This window comes from Erinaceus europaeus, chromosome 21 (genome assembly GCF_950295315.1).
Source record: "Erinaceus europaeus chromosome 21, mEriEur2.1, whole genome shotgun sequence".
NCBI lineage: Eukaryota > Metazoa > Chordata > Mammalia > Eulipotyphla > Erinaceidae > Erinaceus > Erinaceus europaeus.
Window position 1 is genome coordinate 38266567 of NC_080182.1, and position 23713 is coordinate 38290279.

Sequence of the window (23713 nt, forward strand, 5' to 3'; positions counted from 1 at the left end):
CTCTCCCTCTCCCTCTCCCTCTCCCTCTCCTTTTCCCTTTCTCTCTCCCTCTCCCTCCCTCTCTCTCCCTCTCTCTGTCTCTTTCTCTTTTTCTCTAGGGTTATCATTGTGGCTTGGTGCCTGCACTATGAATCCACTGCCCCTGGAGGCCATTGTTTCCATTTTATTGAATAGGACAGAGAGAAACTGAGAGGAGGGGAGGTAGGGAGAAAGAAAGATAAACATCTGTAGACTTGCTTTACCACTTGTGAAGAGACCACCCTGTAGGTGGGGAGCCAGGGGCTTGAACTGGAATCCTTGTGTGGGTCCTGGTTATTTGTTCAATGTGTGCTTAATCTGGTGCACCACCACCCAGGTCCCCATAACTGACTTTTCTACTTTTCAGTTGTTTGTATGACTTTAGGCAAAATTCTTGAACTCTTTGTGCTTTAGTTTCCTTAAGTGTATGGGGCTCATAAAGGTACTTCCTTCTTTAGGTAAGTAAGCATGTAAGGAGGGAATGGACACACACAGAACATTAGAATGTTGTTTTTATGTATTAAGTATTCCAGAAATGTTATGATTATTTCATACTGTTGTTGGAGAGGAAGATATCTTTGAAGGTGTTTTCATTTCCCCCTCTTCCACCTATCCGTTCTTCAACTCCTCATCTTCCCTCTCTTTCTCCTTCTTCAAATATTTAATAGAATGCTCCCTCACCCCTTCCTTAGTTAGCTTTCTGTCCATAGTCAAAGATCAGATTCATAGTCCTTAAGTTTGGGTAGTAGTTTTTTTTTTTTTTTTGAGTCTAGGTCTCAGCCTATGTAGAATTTGTCATAGTTTGTTACCCTAGTTGTGCAGAAATGAAACTATGTCAGACCATCTCACTCACATGTACAAGTAGCTAGATCTTTGCCTGTATTAAAATTTCTTATAGGGCTACCCACTATGAGCTATACAGATTTTGGCAGTGTTATCAATCATCAGGCAAAATTTGAAGGGAAAATCCTCAGCCACCAATTCTCAATCATCGTACTCTGCTGACTTTGGTATGTTTTTCTGACTGACTGCATGATTGTTGCCTTGTGTTACTATTTTCTTTTCTTACCCAGGTTCATAGAAACAGTTTATGGACAGGAGAATGCCACATGGCACTCATGACAACCACACACACACACAAAAAAAGGACATCTGTCTTTATTTATGGCATTATACCAAGTATCATCTCTTTCCATGGCTAATTACAACCCCAGCTGAAGTTTGGGATTCTCTATAAGACTGTCTTTTATAAAGGTCAAGAAGTAGAAAATATGAACACAGCTCCAAATATCTATAGAAAGACTTTATTTTATACCCATTTTCACATATCCCCTGATGAACTATGAACTCTACTTTTCCCTATTTTTCATAAAAAAACTATATACACCACTCTGTACATGTAAAACAAATTTGGAAGGGAGCCTCAAGCTGGCCTCTGAAATTGTGTAAGTAATTATCACATTTTTTGTGCGCAAATGCAGTAATTATATGTGTAATTTGGCAGCTGGGTTTGAAAATTTGGCCTTAAATGGAACATAGACAGGAAAAATAAATGTTGGAAAATGCCAATATTTTATAAAGATTTTGAATCAAATAATGGTGAAATTATTGCAAGCCATCTTAATTTTTAATTATAATGATCATAACACAATATACAATAATTTTTTTTTGAGAATGGGAAGAACTGTAGATCAATTGCCCATCATTTTTGTCAGAAAAAATAATCCCTCAATTCTTGGGGAGAATAACTATTTTTCTGAGGTTATGGTACATATTTCAAAGGTTTTTTTTTTTTCTTCTTATGAAGAAAAGATAGTGATTGCCTACTAGTTCACATTCCATGACATATTTTACTGTGGAAAGAATAGAACTCTTTGTATGGATTACTTTAGAAGAAAAGTAGTATGAACTCCATGCTTAAATTTGAGCTAGTAATCTCAAATTAGATAAAACTTTCTTATAAGAATTTATGCTTTGTAATATGATTATAGTCTAGATGTTGAGCCATTTAGATCTCTTTGATCTAGATTTAAATTGAATGGACGTAGTAAAATCATGCTTCTTATATTGTCATCAAGATTGAATCTAATGCAGACGGCCTTTTCATGAGGTTATGAACAGGCCTGGTGACTTAAGCCTGAGGATGATCCTCTGTTGTTAGCAAAGCAATGCAGAGGTTCATTGTGAAGGACATGGAGCCTGCTAGCTTGGATTTCCATCCTGCCTCTACCTCTGGATCAGTCCTATGTTTTTTGAGTCAGTTACTCAATTCATAACCACTCAGCAATTTGGCTTTCTGATCTGGTAAGAATAGCATGGAGTAGGCCTACCAAATAAAGTTACTGTCAGGACAAAATGGAAAGATGGACTCATGTAAAATATTTGCTATCGTGCCTGATATGAGTAAACCCTCAGACCAGTTTTTGTTTTATCCTACTGTTGAACTAAATGAAGAGGAGGGATTACCAAACCCAGAACTGTAATATGGTGGTGGTGGTGGTGGGGGGGGGGGGCGGGGAGAGCAAATCAGTGAGTGACTCAAATGTCCGCAAAACTCCATGGGAAATTCAGGCTTTTCCTGCTGAGCTCACAATACAGTGATGAGAGAAGCAGACCTGTAGGTGTTGCTCAGTTACAGAAGTTTATTTCAACTCTGGAGCAAACTATTGAGAGGCTTCCAGGTCTCTGTTAACAAAGGGATAAAGGGAGATTAAGAATGCTTCTTTCTTGAGGAGTCTGAAATTTGCAGTCGGAATTAGGTAAGTACCTGAATGATTTGTGATGCATATGTTACATAGTCAGTGTTATCTGGTGGCCAAATAAGCAAGATGCTTGGAACATTTAAGGAAAAAAAGAAAAGATGGGGGTCGGGCTGTGGCGCAGTGGGTTAAGTGCATGTGGCGCAGAGCGCAAGGACCCGCGTAAGGATCCTGGTTCGGGCCCCCGGCTCCCCACCTGCAGGGAGTCTCTTCGCAGGTGGTGAAGCAAGTCTGCAGGTGTCTTTCTTTCCCCCTCTCTGTCTTCCCCTCCTCTCTCCATGTCTCTCTGTTCTATCCAACAACGAACAACATCAACAATGGCAATAATAATAACCACGATGAGGCTACAACAACAAGGGCAACAAAAGGGGGAACAAATGGCCTCCAGGAGCAGTGGATTCATGGTGCAGGCACTGAGTCCAACAATAACCCTGGAGGAAAAAAAAAAAAAGATAAAAAAGAAAAGGAAAAGAAGAAACTAGGAAAATATGTTGGTGCTTTCTCTCTCTTTCTTGCAAATATAAGAATATATTACCTCTGACAAAGGTTTGAAAGCCTGTAAATGTTTTGGGTAAGCAGACATTAAAAAGGTAAGATTGAATCTTAGGTAAGGTGAAGAACAGATCATAAATGAGGTAGAGGAGAGGGGAGACGGGAGCATTGAAAAATACTTGGAGTATATGACATGCTGGAAGAGGTAACGGAAACAGGCCATTAAAAGGAGACTGCTCCGTATCTCTTCACATTTATCATGGTGAGAAGTTTGACCTCAGCTTAGTAAGCAACAGTGTTTACAAGTGTCTTGGGGCCGGTGGAGGCGCGCCTGATTGAGCGCACCTGCAAACAACGCACAAGGAACCAGATTCAAGCCCCTAGTCCCTACCTGCAGGGGGAAAGCTTTGTGCATGAGTGGTGAAGCAGGGCTGTAGGTGTCTCTCTCTCTCCCTCTAGCACCCTCTTCCCACTCAATTTCTGTCTGTCTCTGTCCAATAAATAAATAAAGATGAAAAAGTAAAAAAAAAAAAAAAAAGAGTTAATCCGTAGTGCAGCGGTTAAGCGCAGGGGGCACAAAGCACAAGGACCGATGTAAAGATCCGGTTCGAGCCCCCGGCTCCCCACCTGCAAGGGAGTCGCTTCACAGGCGGTGAAGCAGGTCTGCAGGTGTCTGTCTTTCTCTCCCCCTCTCTCTATTTCTCTCTGTCCTATCCAACAACGATGACATCAATTAACAACAACAATGACTACAACAATAAAATAACAAGGCAACAAAAGGGAATAAATAAATAAATAAATATTTAAAAAATACTTTAAAAAAAAGGAATGTCTTAGTTGGATCTATACATGAGGGCAATCTTTCAAATTTCAGTATGGATCGAAAACTCAGTTATTCATAATCTTGCTAGAGCACATACGTTTTCCTGGTCACCTTCTCCCAGAGCTTGATTCAGTATGCTTGGGGTAGACCCTCAGAATGTGCATTTGCAGTAACCTCACATTTCATGAAAATGCTGTGGGTGGGCTTACAGAGCACATTGTGACTAGTGTCCTTCTGAGATATTTGTTTGTGTGTCTGCATTAGTACAATTTTTTTGAAAGAACACCTTCACAGTATGTGTGTTTATTTTCAAAGTGTAGACACGCTACCATTCAGTATGATATAAAATACAGATTCAGAAGGGTCGAGTGGTAGCGCAGTGGGTTAAGTGCACATGGCGCCAAGTGCAAGGACCAGCTTAAGGACTCCGGCTCCCCACCTGCAGGGGAGTCGCTTCACAGGCGGTGAAGCAGGTCTGCAGGTGTCTATTTTTCTCTCTCCCTCTCTGTCTTCCCCTCCTCTCTCCATTTCTCTCTGTCCTATCCAACAACAACGACATCAACAACAATAATAATAACCACCACAACAATAAAACAACAAGGGCAATAAAAGGGGAAAAAAATTAGCCTCCAGGAGCAGTGCAGGCACTGAGCCCCAGTGATAATCCTAGGGACAAATAAAATAAAATAAAATACATATTCAATATGATATTAAATCTATACACATTGTACCTTAAAAAGTTGAGCTAAGGATGAAACAGTTACTGTTTAATTTTGTTTATTAATGGTGCAGTCACTTTTCGCCCACTAAAATTTATTGCTACATTGGAATATGTACCACTGTTTTCAAAAACTTTTTAAAAAAATCTTTGTTTATTTGATAGAGACAGGCGGAAATTGAGAGGAAGCAGGAGCTAGAGAGACAGAGAGGCACCTGTAGCCCTGCTTCACCACTTGTGAACCTTTCCCCCGCAGGTGGGGACCGGGGCCTGGGACCCGGGTGCTTGTGCATTGTAACACGTGTGCTCAACCGGGTGCACCACCACCCGGCCCCTCAAAAACCTTTTTTAAAAAGGTGTGGCATAGCCATTTAACTGTCTATTTCTTAATTCATCTTCTGCAGTCTCTTATTATCACGGTTATTGTAACTAAAAATATTTCTTAAAAAGATAAGGAATGTGAAAGTTGAGGAATTTCCTACTCGATTTTAAAAACTGAATCTCACCTGTTATGGAAAGGATTTTGGTAAAACTGGGCTGGTAGATTTCCATCTTTTCTGATGTCAATTATTTATTTTTGCACAGCAATAGGCAATTGTTACTATATATATATATATATATATATATATATATATATATATATATGGTGTCTCAAAATGAAGTCAAATTTCACAGAAATTCTTTGGAAGAGTTTTTAACGGATTAAAATAATAGCTATTCCTATGTGTTTAGAACATTCAGGTATTAAAAAAAATAGATGATGGATTCACTAGTATTTTTTTGTCATTCAAATCACATAATAGCAGAGATCTTTCTGCATATCTATTTCCAAAATGTTTTGTCAGTACCATGAATTTTTTTTTTTTTAGAAAGGAAGTTACTTCTTTTGTACTTTTGAAACATTACTTTCACTTTGAAGGGACAGACTGTGTTTATTAATAATATTGTTATTTTTAAAAGTACTTCAAAAGTACTGGATGTATGCTAACAACAACTTGTCCTCACAGAAAAGCATAGCCTTCAGAAGACTCGTCTTTTAAAATTTTATTTGTTTGTTTGTTTATTTTCCCACCAGGGTTATCGGTGCTTGAAGCCTGCAGGATAAATCCACAGCTCCTGCAGCCTTTTTTTCCCTTCCTTCCTTCCTTCCTTCCTTCCTTCCTTCCTTCCTATCTCTCTCTCTCTCTCTCTCTTTTTTTTGATTGATAAGACAGATAGAAAGTAAGAGGGGAGGCCAAGATAGGGAGTGGTAGAGAAAGAGAGTCACCTGCAGACCCATTACATCACTTATGAAGTGCCCTCCCCCCCACCCGCAGGTGGGGAACTGAGGCTTGAACCTGGGTCCTTGTTCATGGCAATGTGTGCACTCAACCAGGTGAGCCATCCCTAGGCCTCCTACACTTGTCTTTTGTAAATACAGATATTCCAGCTCTTTTAATTTCTTCGCATGAATTTAATTTAATTTAATTTCTGCATTTTAGGAAATACATTTATGGCTACTTCCCACTGCAATTTACTCTGAAGAATCAACTATACTTGAAATATTAAAAAAAAAAAAAAGTATTAACTATGTTAAAGACATCCGAAGTATTTTCTCCTATTTTGACTCCAACCTTTTATCTCCAGATACTGCCTATGTTCTTACCAGGGCTTCTCTGGGGTTTCATGTCTGTGGGATTGAGAGAAGGGGGGGAGCTTTCTCTTTGAAGGAAGTGGTAGTGGGTGCTCGCTTACACATGGTCAAGTGTCTGTTGTACAGGATGAGTTATCTCTTGGCCTTGACAACATACTTTATTTTGTTGGCATATCTTAGCATTGATGTTTGAAAAAAAATAGGAAAAATTTCCTGTATTTTATTACTGAATATATGCAGCATAGTAAAACCATATGCAAACACTTGGTGAGGTGGAAATATTAGTATTTTCATTCAAATTCTATATCAAACTTTTGAATACTGTGTAACGTGTTCCATTTTTGCTTTGAAAAATCCAGCCATTTTTCCACTTATCTAATTAAAATGGGTTCAAATCACACTGCAAGGCAGTGTTTTGTACGATAAATCTTATATTTGCTGATGAATGTCCATTTTGGTTTGTATTATATTGTTTTACTTGTGTTAATTCAAGACTCAGCAAAGCAAAAACAAAATATTTTTAATATCATTATCATATCTTTGTTCCAATGTTAAAAGCAAACTGTTTAGTGAGATTTTGTAGTATATTGAATATTGCCTAATTTAGTTTTTTTAAAAGAATGTACAACTTTGTCTCTAGCCTTTTTCTTTTTTAATTAACAAGACTTTTCAGTTCTTCAGGTAGAGAGAGCCAGAGACTGGGGAGACAGGTTTGACCTACCACCACATGAACCAGATCTGTGAGCATGACAAAGCAGACATCTTCCCATATGAGCTATCTCACTAGACCATCCCTCTGTTTCATGTTTTCTAATTTTCTTTTCAATTTTTTATTAGTGATTTAATAATGATTGACATAACTGTGGGATAAGATGGGGTACAATTCCATACAATTCCCACCATCAGAGTTCCCTATCCCATCCCTTCCATTGGAAGCTTCCCTGTTCTTTATTCCTCTGGGTGTATGGACCAAAGTTATTTGTGGGGTGCAGAAGGTGGAAAGCCTGGCTTCTGTAATTGCTTCTCAGCTGGACATGGGCATTGGCAGGTCTATCCATACTCCCAGCCTGTTTCTATCTTTCCCTACTGGGGTAATATGTCTTTAAATTTTAAATTTACTAATTTTTAAAAAAAATTGTAATTTTTATTTATAAAGTGGAAACACCGACAAGACCACAGGATAAGAGGGGTACAATTCCATACAGTTCCCACCACCACACTTTTAATGAATGATTACAACACCTCTCCAGTGTATATATGGTACGAGGGGTCAAACTTGGGACTTCACATCTGCATATCCTGTGCTCGTCCCACTGTGCAAGCTCCCTGATGACTTGATGCCCATGCTTACAATTTACTTTTTGTCAGTCATTATTGGTTAATGCTATCATTAGCTATTACTTCAAAGCATAATTATACATATACATATCATAATTATTAGCCAATATATTAAAATATAGTATATTTTAATAACATTAAAAATAAACAGAAAAAGGTATAATTAGGTGGGTGAAAAAAATAAATAAAATACAATATAAACTGATGCAGTTCATTGTTAATGAAAATTTAAAAAATACATCTTTAAATAATCTGAGCAATTTTTAGCACTTTTAGTCTATTTTTTATCTTTGATTTCATTTTATAATATGTTAGATGAATAGTTTTTTGTTTTTGTTTTTTAAATCTGTGCCATTTTCTTGTTCACTTTGGGCTTGCACAATTGGTATTCTCTTCCATTCACTGTTTCTCTGCAGGAATCTTTGAGCCAGGTTATATTTTAGTTAAATTAAATTCAGTGATAGAATGTGTAATCCACTTTTACCTAGATATTTCTCAGCTGTAGATCACTGAATATGAAGGAGAAATGACAGGTTTCTGGTCTGTGGTATGAAAGGGTTTCCTCTCTGTTTAGATATCTTATTTCCTGATATATCCTTGGCATTCTTATAAGCAGAGCAGAGGCAGACACATGTTTTATGCATTAAATATAACTCCCCTCCCCTCCCCTCCCTCTCTCTCTCTTTCTCTTTCTTGATTTTTGTTTTGTCTTGTTGCTGGGACTTCACCTCTCTATATTGTCTTTTTCAGATACCGAGAGAAATAGAGAGGTAGAGGAAGAGTACTGATACTTCATCTATTGTGTTTGTTGAGCTTGAACTTGGGTTGCACTCATGACAAAGCAGACAGCCTCTCATGTGAGCTACCCTGCTGGCTCACTGATTTGAGTAGGATTACAAATTGAGGACATAAAGTGGGAAGGGGCCTAGATTCCCTATGAATGAGGTTATAGCAGAGCAAACAATTTCTATTGACTTACCCAGCAGCATCTGGACAAATAACTTTGAAAAGAATATAATAAGTATTAAATATATTTAGCATAAAATATCTTAGTACGAGTGAGTTTTAAGATTATCTCTTTATTAATGTTTTGCTAATGGATTATAAGATTATAATATTAAGGGGTATAGTTGTATACCAGATGTACCTACCTGTAACCCTTCCTCCACCCACAATCCCTAAACATTAACCACTGTTGTTCTCAGAAAGTCTTAAGAGGGATACAGTTCCATACAACTCCTACCATCAGAGTTCTGTATCTCATCCCCTCCATTGGAAGCTTCCCTATTTTTCATATTCTGAGAATATGGACCCAGGATCATTATGGGGTGCTGAAGGTGGGAGGTCTGGCTTCTATAATTGCTTCTCCACTGGACATGGACATTAACAGGTTGATCCACACCCCCAGACTGTTTCTGTCTTTCCCTAGCAGAAGTGGGGTTCCAGGGTACATTGGTGAGGCTATCTGCCCAGGGAAGTTAGGCTGGCATCATGGTAGCATCTGCAACTTGGTGGCTGAAAAACATTAAGATATAGAACAGAACAATGTTTTTTAATAATCAGGAACCTAAAAGAGTCTAGTAGATGAGATTTGGGGTTTTCCTGTGGGAAGAAACTAGGAAGTCCATTTTAGCTATATTCGGATAGGCCTGTGACCTTACTAATTTTTGCCTGAGCCCAACAGCTAACATGCAGGTGGGCTAGAAGTATTGTCTGGGGAGATGGTGTCAGAGTTGGGGATAGGACCAGAAAGCTGGATCAGGGCAGAGAGTAGCTTCCCAAATATGGGAAAAGTATATAAATACTGTTAACTGTAAGCCCTATCAATCTCACCCAGGGGCCACGTCTATTTGTATTTAGCATAGGAGCCTGTGTAACCTCTGGATCCCCGTCGGTCTGAGCTCACATTTCATGGTCATAACTAGGAATATTCTAGGCTGCACTCATTTCAGGGCCAGTCTTCCTTAAGTGGCAGAGTATGTTGACCCAGTCTCCCTTTGGAGAGTGTTGGGATGCATCGTGGGGGAGAGAACTTGACGGGAGCCAACCTGGGCTGCTGCTTACTCAGTGATACTGGAGAGGAACCAGGAACTGAGCGGGAATGCAGTGCAATCCCTTTACTGATCAGAGAAAACACGTTTATATCTTTTGAAATGGAAGTGGCAAGTCAGAAAAGGAAATGGCTAGGAGAGGGGTTGGAGAGAAGAAAAGAGCGCAAAGGTAGCAAGCTTCCATAGCAGCTGTTGTGAAGGTTCTAACCAGTGGGGATTAAACCAATACCCTGCAGGCAGGGCGGGTCTCAGACAAAACAATGATTATGTAAATAGACCACAGCATCAAGCAGTGCAGGGGACCTGGAGTAATGACCAATAAGAGAGTAGGGCAAGTTCTCTCTCTTTTTTATGTTTTTCTTAATTTCTTTATTGGGGGATTAATAGTTTACAGTTGGCAGTAAAATAAATAGTCTGTACATGTGTAACATTTATGTTTTTCACATTTCCATTCAATGCCCACTCGGTCTTCTTCTGCCATCATGTTCTAGGACCTCAACTCCCCCCACCCATCCACCCACCCCAGAGTCTTTTACTTTGGTGTAATACACCGACTCCAGTCCAAGCTCTGCTTAGTGTTTACCCTTCTGTTCTTGTTTTTCAACTTCTGTCTATGAGTGAGATCATCCCATCTTCTTCCTTCTCTTTCTGACTTATCTCACTCAATATTATTCATTCAAGCTTCATCCAAGATTAGGTGAAGAAGGCGAATTCACCATCTTAATAGCTGGGTAGTATTCCACTGTGTATATAGACCACAATTTACTCAGCCACTCATCTGCTGTTGGATACGTGGGAAGCTTTCAGGTTTGGGCTATTACAGATTGTGCTGCTATGAATATAGGTATACACAAATATTTTTGGATGAGTGTGTTTGGTTTTTTGGGATATATCCCCAGGAGAGGAACTACAAGGCCATAGGGTAGGTCCACTTCTAGCCTTCTGAGAGTTCTTCAGACTGCCCTCCATAGGGGTTGAACTAATTTATATTCCCACCAGCAATGCAGGAGGGTTCCTTGTCTGAGTGGGGCGATTTCTACCAGTTACTCTACATTGAGGGCAATGTCCTGCAGAGGCCCACAAGAGGGTTTATGATGATGTTCCTCATGGAGATGGCCAATGACAGTGGAGAGAGGGATCTGTTAGAGGTCTAGGCCCATCATGTCTATGTGGGAATCCCAGAACTCCCTGACTAGGGCCCCAGATGATGGGGTAGCTAGTAGTGGCCAAAAGGACATCATTAAAGTGTGCTGGTCTCTTTCCCTTATTCAGCTTTTGTAGTCCTTACTTTATCCAACAGGGTTAAGCTTAGAGTGAGGGAAGGAAGTGAAATAGGAAGTAGGTGTAGCTGACCTCGTGGCGCAACGGTAGCGCGTCTGACTCCAGGAAGTAGGTGAGGAGAGTATCTAGGTTTAAGTAGAAAATATTAATTAAGTACCATTTTGTGTCATTTTTAGGTCTTTTTACTTGCTTGCTGCACTTACTGAGTCACTGTGGACTATTGCACACTTTTACTTTAAGGTCTATATTTTCCCTAATTTATGGATACATGTGCACACGTGCTATGGCTTATGGGCCCTGATCTATATCTAGGTTCTATGATTTTGTTAGGAGATATGCCATCCGAATTGGAACTAAGGAATCCTATGAGCTAAAAAAGGCCTCACCAGGGTATTGGAGCTGGAGGGTCGACATCCCAGGCCTGGTGTTTCTGGACACAGTCCAAAGAGAACCATGTCAAGGTGGCTCTGGCTGCACTGATTTGGTTGAGATCAGCAGATGGAGTATCTAGTGGTCTGGATCAAAGGAAGCAGGAAGATAATGAGCAAAGCCCCAGAGGTTCCATAAGAGACCTTTCCATGATTTATGCCACTTAATACTATTTATAAATAATCATACCTTATATACTGACAAGACCAGTTACTTCTGGTCTCCCTGGTCTAAGATTGTACATGATTTAATATTTCAAAAAAAAAAAGATTATTAGAAATGCATTAACAACCTAATCCCAGTGCTGAAATGCACTCATCTAACTAATATGAAACGTTAAGTGCTTAGACTAAGAAATAATACTTAATCCCACACTTGCAGACTAACTTCTCGTCTGCTCTTTGCTTTCATATTAATTGCCTGCTCCATGCTGGATACTGCTCTACTATTGGGGAAAGAAAAAAATGAGTGGAACAAAATCATTACTCTCAAGGAGTTCACGTTTCAAGCTAGAGGGGTTGGTATCACAGGTAAAGTGATGACAAGCAAGGAAAAGAAACAAAACAGAGCCAAGGATAAAGTTTAAGGGATAGCTCTCCTCTTGTACTTTCTCGTATGCTTACCTTAGAGTTCCTAGAAGACTGTGCCTGAAACAAAGATTATATTCTAACACTTTTGGGAGCTATAATCCCAGGGCAGCACAAGTCAGATGGAAAGGGATGTAAAGTAGAGAAACCAAGAAAACCAAAGGTGGTGAATGTTTGTCAGGATATTCCTATTCCAGTGAGAGATCAGGCAGCTTTGAGTTGGAGGTGGGGAATAGGGAGCCATGCTGATGTGTCCCCATCTCAGAGTTCATCTACCAGGGTTTCACTCTGGTGTTACCTAGCCTCTCTGGGAAGCTGGAGGGTTGGGTTGGGCCTAGATTCAGGGGCTACAGATGGTGGGTTCTCTTTGTAGAGGAAAGGTGGAGTCAGCTAGAAAGGGTAGGAGATTAATAGATGGTGAGGACAGCCAGAACTTTGATTGTAGCAATTGCATTTGCTGAGGGCATCTGGAAAGGAGGGCAAAGGAGAGATGTCTAGAGACAGGTGGAAGAGAATGACTCTGAAGACATGCACATATACTATCCAGTGCATAGATTCCTTCATGCATGGTAGCTAGACCTTGCTCACAAGGTAGGTATTTGAGCAGAGCTCTAAAGCACAAGTGAGTCAATCACACAACGAGCTCACAGAACTTCACTGGAAAGAGAGGGTGCGTCAAGTGCAAAGACTGTTGTAGGGTAGGAACAGAAGAGGAGAGCACAGGAAGAAAGAATGGATGGAGAAATGGGAGTAAGTGAGGGTAATGGTGGGGCTGAAGGTGCTTAGGACATGACAGACTTTCGTCCTTTCTTCCCTTCCCTCTTTCCTTCCTCCTTCCTTCCTTCCTTCCTTCCTTCCTTCCTTCCTTTCTTTCTTTCCTTCTCTCTCTCTCTTTCTTTCTTTTTTTCTTCTCCTTTTCTTTCTTTCTTTCTTTTTTTTCCTTCTCCTTTTCTTTCTTTCTCTCCCTCTTTCATCTTAAGATTCATTTATTTATAAAAAAGAGAAGAGGAGAGAGAGAGAGAGAACCAGAGTGTCACTCTGGAGCATGTGATGCCAGGGATTGAATGCTGGTGGTCTCATGCTTGAAAGTCCAATGCCTTATGCCACCTCCCTGATGGTAAATGGGTGAAGGTAGATGCTGAGAACATAATCTGGAGACTCTTGGATCAGAACACAGCTATAGAGGTGGTAAGATCTGGATTCTGATTATGTTCAACTAGGACATTCAGGGTCTGCTAAATGATTGGATGTGAAATGTGAAAAGGGAGACAATCACAGTTGACTGTAAGAGTGTTGACCTGAGTAGCTGGAAGAAGAAAAATGAGTCTGAGTAAGGCCAAGTTCATTTCTTCTGATAGTAGTGGTTTTGCCAATAAAAAATTGTTACTGAGCAGTGTCCTCCTTTGCAAAGTACTTATTTTTTCCCTTTCTCTCTCTCTCTCTCTTTTTTTTTTTTTTTTTATGAGAGAGGGAGATACTGGGGATTGTACCTGGAGCATAGGCAAAGTATGTGCTCTGTCCACTGAGCCACCTCCCTGGATCTCTTTTATAGTTTATTTTGAGTTGAGTTCTCTCAAATTTTATAATAAATTAAATTAATGTATTTTAGATCCATTGGGTATAAGTAGATTGAAAATTAAAATGTTCATTATACATTAAATCTGGTCATAGTATCTTTATTAAAGGAGGAAAGCTTAACTATCTCTAGAAGTAATAAGTTGCCTAAGTGAGTGAGTGAATGCATGTGTATGTGTGTGTATGTTGGAGGAGAGATGGAGAAATGTACTTATTTTTAGTAGTCCTCCAATGAAAAGCAGGCTAGAAATCCCCATACTATATTTTACATTGCTTAAGATGTTGTCATGGAGGTTTTCATTGTTATTGATGTTAAACACTCTAAGAATCTCTCTGGCTCAGGGAATAGGTCCTGAAATATTTTAATGATTTATGAAGCAAAGAGGTTTCCTCCATGTCTGAGGAACAGCAATGAGGGCTTCAGCAAAAGCAGCAGTAAGCATTTATTACAGCACCTGGAACACAGTTACCTGGCTGCTCTCTGTTCCATTAACAAGTTATGAGAAAGCCTTGATGGAGCTTTTAGCCATAAAATATCTTAGAGTGTAATCTGTTTTTAGAAGACTAATTCCATCTGAAACAGTGAAGCAAATGACAAACAGCTTAACGGAGGCCAGAGAAACAGATCATGTTGCAGTTGAGGGCAATAGTATCGCTTCATAATAAAGATGTTTGCAGTAAGAAAAATGAAATCTGATATGATATGAAAAAGGGGTTGAGCCATATTTATTGGCTAAGTCAGTTAGGATATTTCTGCCTAGGTGTGTTAGTAGGACCTTTCTCAGTTAAAAACTACAAAGAAAGAAAATACGTAAAATATTTATTTTAAAAGCATCTATTTTGGGGCAGAGAGATAGCTCACTTCGATAGAATACTTGCTTTGTATGTCATGGGCATGATCCAGGCTCAAGCCTGGCTCTTACCATACTGAGGGAAGCTTCTGTGCTGTATTGTCTCCCTATCTCTCTCTGTCTTTCTACCTGAAAAAGGCTATCTATCTGGAGCACTGGAGAAGTCACAGTGATACCAATAGAAAAGAATGAAAAGCTTAACTGGAGTATTGGAATCTCAGATGTGTCAGACCCCAGTGTCACCAAAACAAACAAACAAACAAGAAAACATAAATAAAATAAATTATAAAATCTAAAAACTTTGGTTCATAGATGATTCAGAATTCTCGCCTACCTTCAAAGCCTAATTCTCCAAATCTTTACTTATTATTTAATTATTTTAAACTGATCTTTCTAAACAGTATGGGCTCGAACCTGGTTGAGTCCTATGTTCTGCAGAGGAGGACACAGATGCATTTCCTTTCTTTCTTTCTTTCTTTCTTTCTTTCTTTCTTTCTTAACATTTTATTTATTTTATTTTTGAGAGAGATGCAGACAGAGAAAGACACAGAGATAAACACCAGAGCACTACACAGCTCTGGCTTATTGTGGTGCAGGGGATTAAACCTGGGACTTTGGAGCCTCAGGCATGAGAGTCTCTTTGCATAACCATTATGCTATCTACTCCCACCCACAGATTCTATTTTTCACTGGCAGAGACACAACTTGAGACTGAAAAAGTCTAAATTAAAAAAAAAGGGGGGGAGGAGTATTTGATGTGCCCTCTGTCTCTGGAGAAAATATAAGTTTTTGTTATGGTTTAAATTCTTAATAATTGAGGTCAAAGCGCCTGGTTACTGGCAATGGCAGGATGAAGGAATGATCACATCTCTAACTCACCACAGCTGAACATGAGAAAGGGCTTCAGGATTTGGTGCAGCTCTGGGCACATTCTGAATGATTAGTAAACATCCGGCATCCCATTTATGCCCTGTAGAAAGACATACTACATGACAAATAGCTCTCCTTAGAGCTTAGGCCCTGGGCAGAGGACATGCTACTTTCCCAGGAGACAGTAGCATATGACACTTACCACCCCGAGGAGAAGTTACAGATGGGAAATATTATCAATTCCAGAGGAATTTTTAGACGTATTTACAAATTATGCACCCATGGAAGTTTGAGTGCTTTTGGAACTTTCCCAAATCTTCGAGGTTGATGTCATTCTTTGATGATGAAACAAATATCTTATTCTTTGGACTTTAACAGAGCACTTACATCCCAGGTTCAGGAAAACTGAGGTAATGGCATAGTGCACACTATTTTCTAATTTACTTGCCATTTGTTTATTTATTTATTTATTCCCTCTTGTTGCCCTTGTTGCTTTTTTACTGTTGTAGTTATTGTTATTGATGTTCTTGTTGGATAGGACAGAGAGAAATGGAAAGAGGAGGGGAAGACAGAGAGGGGGAGAGAAAGACAGACACCTGCAGACCTGCTTCACTGCCTGCGAAGCGACTCCCCTGCAGGTGGGAAGCCAGCGGTTCGAACCGGGATCTTCACCCAGGTTCTTACGCTTTGCGCCACGTGCGCTTAACCTGCTACCCTACCGCCCAACTATTTGAAAGATTCCATCTATTAATTTAAATTTATTGACAGGGAGATACAGAGAGAAAGAGATAGTGATCTAAACACTGCTCAGCTCTGGCAAAGGAGGTCTCGAAACTTTACATCAGGCTCAACCTGACACTGTTGACTGGCTACGGAAGAAGGGCAAACGCTAGAAGAAGAAGCTCTGGCTGACGGTGGTGCTGGGGACTGACTTCAGAACCTGTCGTGAAACTCCTTCGCCAAGCCCCCAGTCGCCCCCTGTAGGAATAAAGCTTTGCAAATAGTGAAGCCCTTCTGCAGATTTCTCTTTTTCTCCCCCACTCTGTGTTCCCTTCTTCTCTCGATTTCTCTCTGTCTCTATCCAATAAATAGATAAACAAAGTGTATTTGAAGAAGAAAGCTTTGCATAACCACTGTGCTGCCCCAGTTAGTCACCATTTATTTAGCACCTATTTGTGGGGAGGATGAGGCAAGGCAATGGCAAATCAGAAATGAAAGGCATCAAGATTGCTATTACCTGCTAAACAGTAACAGTACCCGTTATTAAGATTCCCCAGGCAACATAAATTCTGCTTGCAGTGGGATGGCATTACCAGTAATAACAAGTGTTGCTTTGACTGCTCTCACTTTGAATTATAGGACCTCTGTTTCCTCAAGAGCGTCTGATCTTATCCTACTGCACTGGCATCCTTCTGTTTAGCCCTCTGGTCCTCCCGCATTTCACCGCCTCTGGGGCCCATGGCTGAGCTGCTCTGCTTGGTTTCCAATCTCTCTGCTGAGCACGACTGCCGCTGTGTGGGATCCCATAGGCGGCAATTGTGCTTTACACTTTGTGGAGTCCTCAGGATGCCAGAGCCACAAAGTTCTGGCAGAAATAGATAAAAGCTTTCTCTATTTTGGGATATACAACGAAGCTGGGTTTTTTTTTTTTTTTTTTTTTTTTTTTTTTTTTTTTTTTTTTTTTTTTGTGCCAAATATCTTACAGAGCTCTGTGGAAGAATTTTTCCTGCTTTTGTTCATTGCAATTTCTCTTTATTATCCTCTTTATTTTTTCTTTCTCTCCATTTCCACCACCATCACATAAACAAAGTTTATTGGGGCTGGGGGGTGCAAGGCAATGAGGGCAGGGTTGGTAAGTCCAAGTAATATTCCTGGATGCGAAATCATGCTTTTGTGTACTCACTACTGTTATCAAGCGAGCTTATAGTTGATTTCCTTTCTCTATAGGATAGACTTCTTTCAGTTCTTTTTGAGTGTATTTTATTTTAATGAGAGACATAGAGTGAGAAAGAAAGGAAAGAAGAAAGAAAGAGAGAAAGAAAAGGAGAGAAAGAAAGATATTAGAGCAGTGCTCAGCTCTGGTTTATGGTGGTGTGGGGGCCTGTGGTGCCTCAGGCATAATAGTCTGTTTGCATAACCACTATGCTGTCTACCCCATCCCCAAATAAATATTTTTTATTTATTTATTTATTTTTATATTACAGAATTACATGTCGACAGGAGTTTGAATCCATACCATTCCCATCACCAGAGTTCTGAATCTTCAGTTTCCCCACTGCAATCCACCACAGTTCCCCTAAGGTTGTAGACACGGGCCAGCCATCCTCTCTACAATTATCTGTGCACATTTATACATAGTTGCCCCCTTCCTTTTCTGATTCAGTCCTCTCTTCCCCTCCAAGCCACTCATGACATCATAGCTCCCTCCATATGTCTCTCTCCTTTTCCTTCTCTCTCTCTGGGTGCTGATGGAGCTGGAGTGCAGAGTCCTCTGATCTTCTTCCTATCACTTCTCCCCTGCTAGGAGTATGGATCAAGGTTGTTTATTCCCCAAATAAGTATTTATCACTAATAAAGGATAAGAGACTGAGAAATCATTTTCGATGTCATGATTTAATAGTACTGATGAATCACTTCCCTTCAAAATTTCAAATGAACTCGGTTTCATGTAATATGGTAAAGTTCTTCTTCTTCTTAGAACCAAGACCTTATGCGAGCATGATTTCACTGATCCAGGATGCTTTTTCAGTCAGATAGAAAAACAGAGATAGAGGGAGTTGGGTGGTAGTGCAGCAGGTTAAGCACAGGTGGTGCAAAGCACAAGGAACAGCATAAGGATCCCGGTTCGAACCCCTGGCTTCCCACCTGCAGGGGAGTCGCTTCACAGGTAGTGAAGCAGGTCTGCAGGTGTCTGTCTTTCTCTCCCCCTCTCTGTCTTCCCTCCTCTCTCCATTTCTCTCTGTACTATCCAACAACAATGACAACAACAACAATAATAACTACAACAACAAAACAAGGGCAACAAAAGGGAATAAATAAAGTATTTAAAAAAAAAAAAAGAAAAACAGAGGTAGAGAGAGACAGAGAGGCAACATCATTCGTGTAGTACCAGAGCATAAATCCAGGTCATAGACATGATGAACCATGCAGGCTACTCAATGAACTATATATCTGTCCCCGTCAATTATTTTAAAATTATAAAATCTGATATTTGAGCACAATGCCTGGCTAGGTTTGAAGTTGAATTCTCAAAGACTTTACTTGTATTTTTTACGCACAGGGAAAAGCAATGATAACTTTCTGCTTAGGCAATGTTTCTATATTTCTCCTACCTAACCTCTCCAATAGAGCTTCCTATTTTATTTTACTTTATTTTATTTTGAAAGAAGAACTATATTGAGAATTCGATGCCCTTGGGAAAGTCTACAAAAAGGCTTTTCAATATTTTGGCATTTATGTTCATCAGAGATACTGGTCTGTAGTTTTCCTTTTTTGTTGTGTCCCTATCTGCTCTTGGTATCAGGGTGATGTTGGCTTTATAGAAGGTGGAAGGAAGTGTTCCTGTTTCTTCAACCTTGTGGAAGAGCTTTAGAAGTATAGGTATTAACTGTTTCCTGAAGGTTTTATAGAATTCATTTATAAAACCATCTGGTCCACGACTTTAGTTGTTGGGAAGATTCTTAATTACTGTTTCGATTTCTTTGTCTGTGATTGGTGCATTTAGGTTTTGTAGTATTTCTTGGTTCAGTTTTGGAAGGGTATATGTTTCTAGGAATTCTTCCTTATTCTCTAGCTTGGTGGCGTATAGTTCTTCATAAAAGTTTCACATAATTTTCTGTGGTGTCAGTTGTGATATCTCCTCTATTGTTTACAATTCTATTTATTTGAGTCTTCTCCCCCCCCCCTTTTTTTTTAGTGAGTCTGGCTAGGGGTTTGTCAATCTTGTTTAATTTTTCAAAGAACCAACATTTGGCTTCATTGATATTTTCTATGGTTCTCTTATTTTCGATGTAGTTTATTTCTGTTCTAATTTTAGTGATTTCCATCCTTCTGGTTGCTTTAGGGTTCTTTGTTCCTCTTCCTCTAAGTCCTTAAGGTGTACAGTAAGGTCGTTCATTTGAGCTTTTTCTTGTTCTCTAATGTGTGATTGTTTGGCTATGAGTTACCCTCTCAGTACTGCTTTAGCTGTGTCCCAAATATTTTGATAGCTTGTGTCTTTATTTTCATTTGTAGCCAGGATTAACAATGGTAGAGAATGTTCCATCCTCGAAGGGAGGCTGGACAATATACTCTATGCTACACCTGAGGAAGATGGGTCCTGAAATTGGGGCAGCTTGGAATGTTCCTCCTCATAACCATAGAATGTGAGCTCAGATATACAGGGATTCAGAGGTCACATAGGCTCCCAAGATGAATATGGGCCCCAGATCATGTCCAATTGATGGGGTTTACAGTCAACAATATACCCCTTTCCCATATTTGGGAGATACTCTCTTCCCTGATCCAGCTTTCTGGTCCTTTTACCAGCCATAATATCATCTCCCCAGACAATAACTTGGATCCACCTGCATATCAGATGTCAGACTCAGGAAAAAACAAACAAACAAAAAAGTATAGCCATGGACCCTTTGGAATATAACTAAAATAGGCCTACTAACTATCTATAAAATGGAGAATCCCCAACTCTTCATCTGAACTTTCCAAGCCTTTAGGTTCAGGATTAGTCAACAATTAGTTTGGCTTTATATGTTAACTATTTTTTCAGCCATCAGGTTCCAGATGCTAACATGATGCCAACCAGACTTCCCTGTGCAGACAACCCCACCAATGTGTCCTGGAGCTCTGCTTCTCCAGAGCCCTGCCCCTCTAGGGAAAGAGAGAGACAGGCTGGGAGTATGGATCGACCTGCCAACATCCACATTCAGCGGGGAAGCAATTACAGAAGGCAGACCTTCTGCACCCCATAATGACCCTGGGTCCATACTCCCAGAGGGATAAAGAATAGGAAAGCTATCAGGGGAGGGGATGGGATACGGAGTCCTGGTGGTGGGAATTGTGTGGAGTTGTACCCCTCTTATCCTCTGGTTTTTGTCAGTGTTTCCTTTTCATAAATAAAAATAAAAAAAAAGGCTTTTCACTGATAAGTGGGTTGTCTTTCTTTGTAAAGGTATCATGACAACATAAGTTAGAGTTAATACTTTCCACCTATCAAATAACTTTTTTCCCTTTATTCATATCAATGGATTAATTAATGTATTCATTAGGTACCAATTCCAATCAGCCCCATTAAATGCAACTTCTGTCTTTAATTTCCTTGGTGTCTCTATATTTGAGAAAAGGCAGGATCCTGTGAGGAAGTAGAGTGAATGTTGTAAAGGGTACTGACCTACCTGTTTCCTCTGAGACATTGTAGGCAATGCTTGGAGATACTCAGTAACAATAGATTTTAGAGTTTACTGAGAAGTATGATTTACGAGAATACTCAAATATGAATATTTGAAAAAAGGAAGTAGCAATCATGGCCATAGCCACCAAAATGAAGGCATTTAGCACATGTAAACACTAAATGTAAAATCAAATCTACATTGCAATCTTACTATTAATAACAAATAAAAAATTAAAAAATCAAATGAACATTACTGCTTAATCTCATAAACCATAAAATAAATCAAGTCTAGTACCTTGAAGTTGACAGAAAGACAGGTCTCTCTTGATCCTCTCTCCCAGGACTCATCATCATTAACATACTGAAATAAAACCAAAATCATTATTATTCATTTTTAAATCTTCCCACTGTCCTTTTTAAATGCATTATGGCCTCTTCTCTTGGATTTTGAAATACAGAAGCTTGATAACAAATTCAAAATAAAAACACCACAATAATGAGAACATTCTCCAAGTCTAGAGAGTTCTTGATATTCATCACTCAACGTGCCCGAGACAGCTTTAAAAGGTTTTTAGTTTAAGTATTATAAACCTTAACATTATAGTCCTGTCCCATCCATCTTCAGAGTCCAGGAAACAGATCAATATTTGAACTACAGGCAACTGAATCTATAAACAAACCTTTCAAGGAATCTTAGTACAAGAAACAGTTCTCTGACTAACCACATAGCATTTTAAAAAAGATTTATTTATTTGTTGACATGAGCGAAAGAAGAGGGAGAGAAAGAGAGAATTAGAGCACCACTCTGGCATGTGCAATGCCAAGTATTGAACTTGGGGCCCCATGCATTTAAGTCCTATACTCCAGCTGCTGTACTGCCTCCTGGCTTGTCACATGGCATTAAAAAAAAACAATATAACCTTTGTTCTAGGTCCTCACAGTATAAACATTTTTGGTATATGTTAATGGTCTGTGATTAAGGTAAGTATACAGATTTATGTCTAACCAAGAGAAGTTCAATTGAACACATTTTGCTTAAATTAATAACTGTGGAGAGAATTGGGGGCTAAAGGGTTAGGCAATGAGTAAGAGCCACAGATGCAGTTGAAATATAATTTCCTCCATGTGGTACATTTCAGGGAATCTTTAATTCACCTGAATATGGCCATGAGTTATGCTTAGTGCATTGTATTAGAATTCCTAGTAGAAAGGGATTTAGATATACACGTAAAGTTGAATGTGGTTAGATAGTAAAATATTGATTGCGTACTACAAACAATGCAGCAGGATATCTAACACTTGTTTTCCTTGTGGAACATAATAAAGTAATTAATTTATCTCTAGCTGAGTTTTATTTGTGAAAACATTTTATTTTTCTTTCGGTGGAATAGATTTAAATGTGTTCTGTGTGCGTCTTTGTGTTATAATAACACTCTGCAGTTTGGGGTGGCCCTTTAACAATCATCACCTTGGAAATGTGGATACTTTCGTCTTCTTTTAAACAGTAAAATACAAGGCTCGGTAGGAAAACAGCACTCTGGATATTAAAGCTAATGACTAATAGGAGAGTTCTGACCCTCTGAATCGCATTTACTGTTCACCAATGATTATGTCATTAGGAATGAATTAGATAGTCAATGAGGTGAATCTTCAAATCAAAGCTGCCACTTTGAAATTTTCAATAATGTGTTCACTTGTAGGATTAGGGTAGTATTGAACAGCCATTACTGTTCTGTTGCTGGGGTTATACGGCGTGAAAAACGGTTTTCTTATGGTATCATTTGTCTTTCTTGGTTTCTTGTCCCCCCTCCCCTCCCTTTTTGAGTAACTGTGTTTTTTAAAGCTGTCTATTTACTCTTGATATAAACAGCAAGTCAGAATAACAATAATATGTTCTTGACTATCTAGAAATCATAGGAACAGAAAGGGTGACAGGGCTGCGTAGAGGTCAGAGCACTGTCTTGAATAGTGGATGTTTCAGAAGTATTGATGGGTGCTCCTGACTTATTTTTTTTTCCAAGTCATTCTTAATGATATAAAGGTACATAGCAGCTATGTTTTTTTTCCTAATAGGAGAATGAGTATATAGATTAGAGTCTAGTTTTACATAGTCTCCTTTTTACTATAAACATTGCTTCAGTCCTTTTGTAGCTACTTAACTATTTGTATATTGAAATAATAGCTATTGCAATAACTGCCATTTATTTTCATGTCTGCTATGTCCTAGATACCTTGCTGGAATCATCATCTGCATTACCCAATATTAGAAAAAAAAAAGAACTTATTTTATTTGATAGAATGGAGAATTTGAGAGTGGAGATAGAAAGGAAGAGAAAGAGAGACAGAGAGACACCTGCAGTACTGCTTCACCACTTGTGAAGAGTTACCCCTGCAGGAGGGGACCAGGGGCTTGAAACTGGGTATTTGTGCATAATAATACATGCACTTAGCTAGGTGTGACACCACCTGGCCCCTGAATTGCCGCTTTGAAGTTCCTACTGAGGGAGAAGTTATCTCTTCTTTACAGATGATAAAAAGTCAAGCTATGAGCTAATAAGTTGATGACCTGAAATTTGAATGCAAGCCCTTCTAGATTATAAGCTGCACAGGGCAAGTATTTTAGTGTTTGGCTGACCGACACATCTCCAGCACATACACAGTACTTTGTATCTTAGTCATTCCATAGATATTTGTTAGATGTTGAATGAAGACATGTTTATTTCCAAAGTTCATCTTGTCACAACACATTTCTCCCTAGTTCCAGACCTGAATTCCTGGAACTTGATGATAAGAAATTTCAAGGTAAGATAAAACTTTAGACTCTGGGAGTCGGACGGTAGCGCAGAGGGTTAAGCGCCCATGGTGCAAAGTGCAAGGACCAGCGTAAGGATCCTGGTTCTAG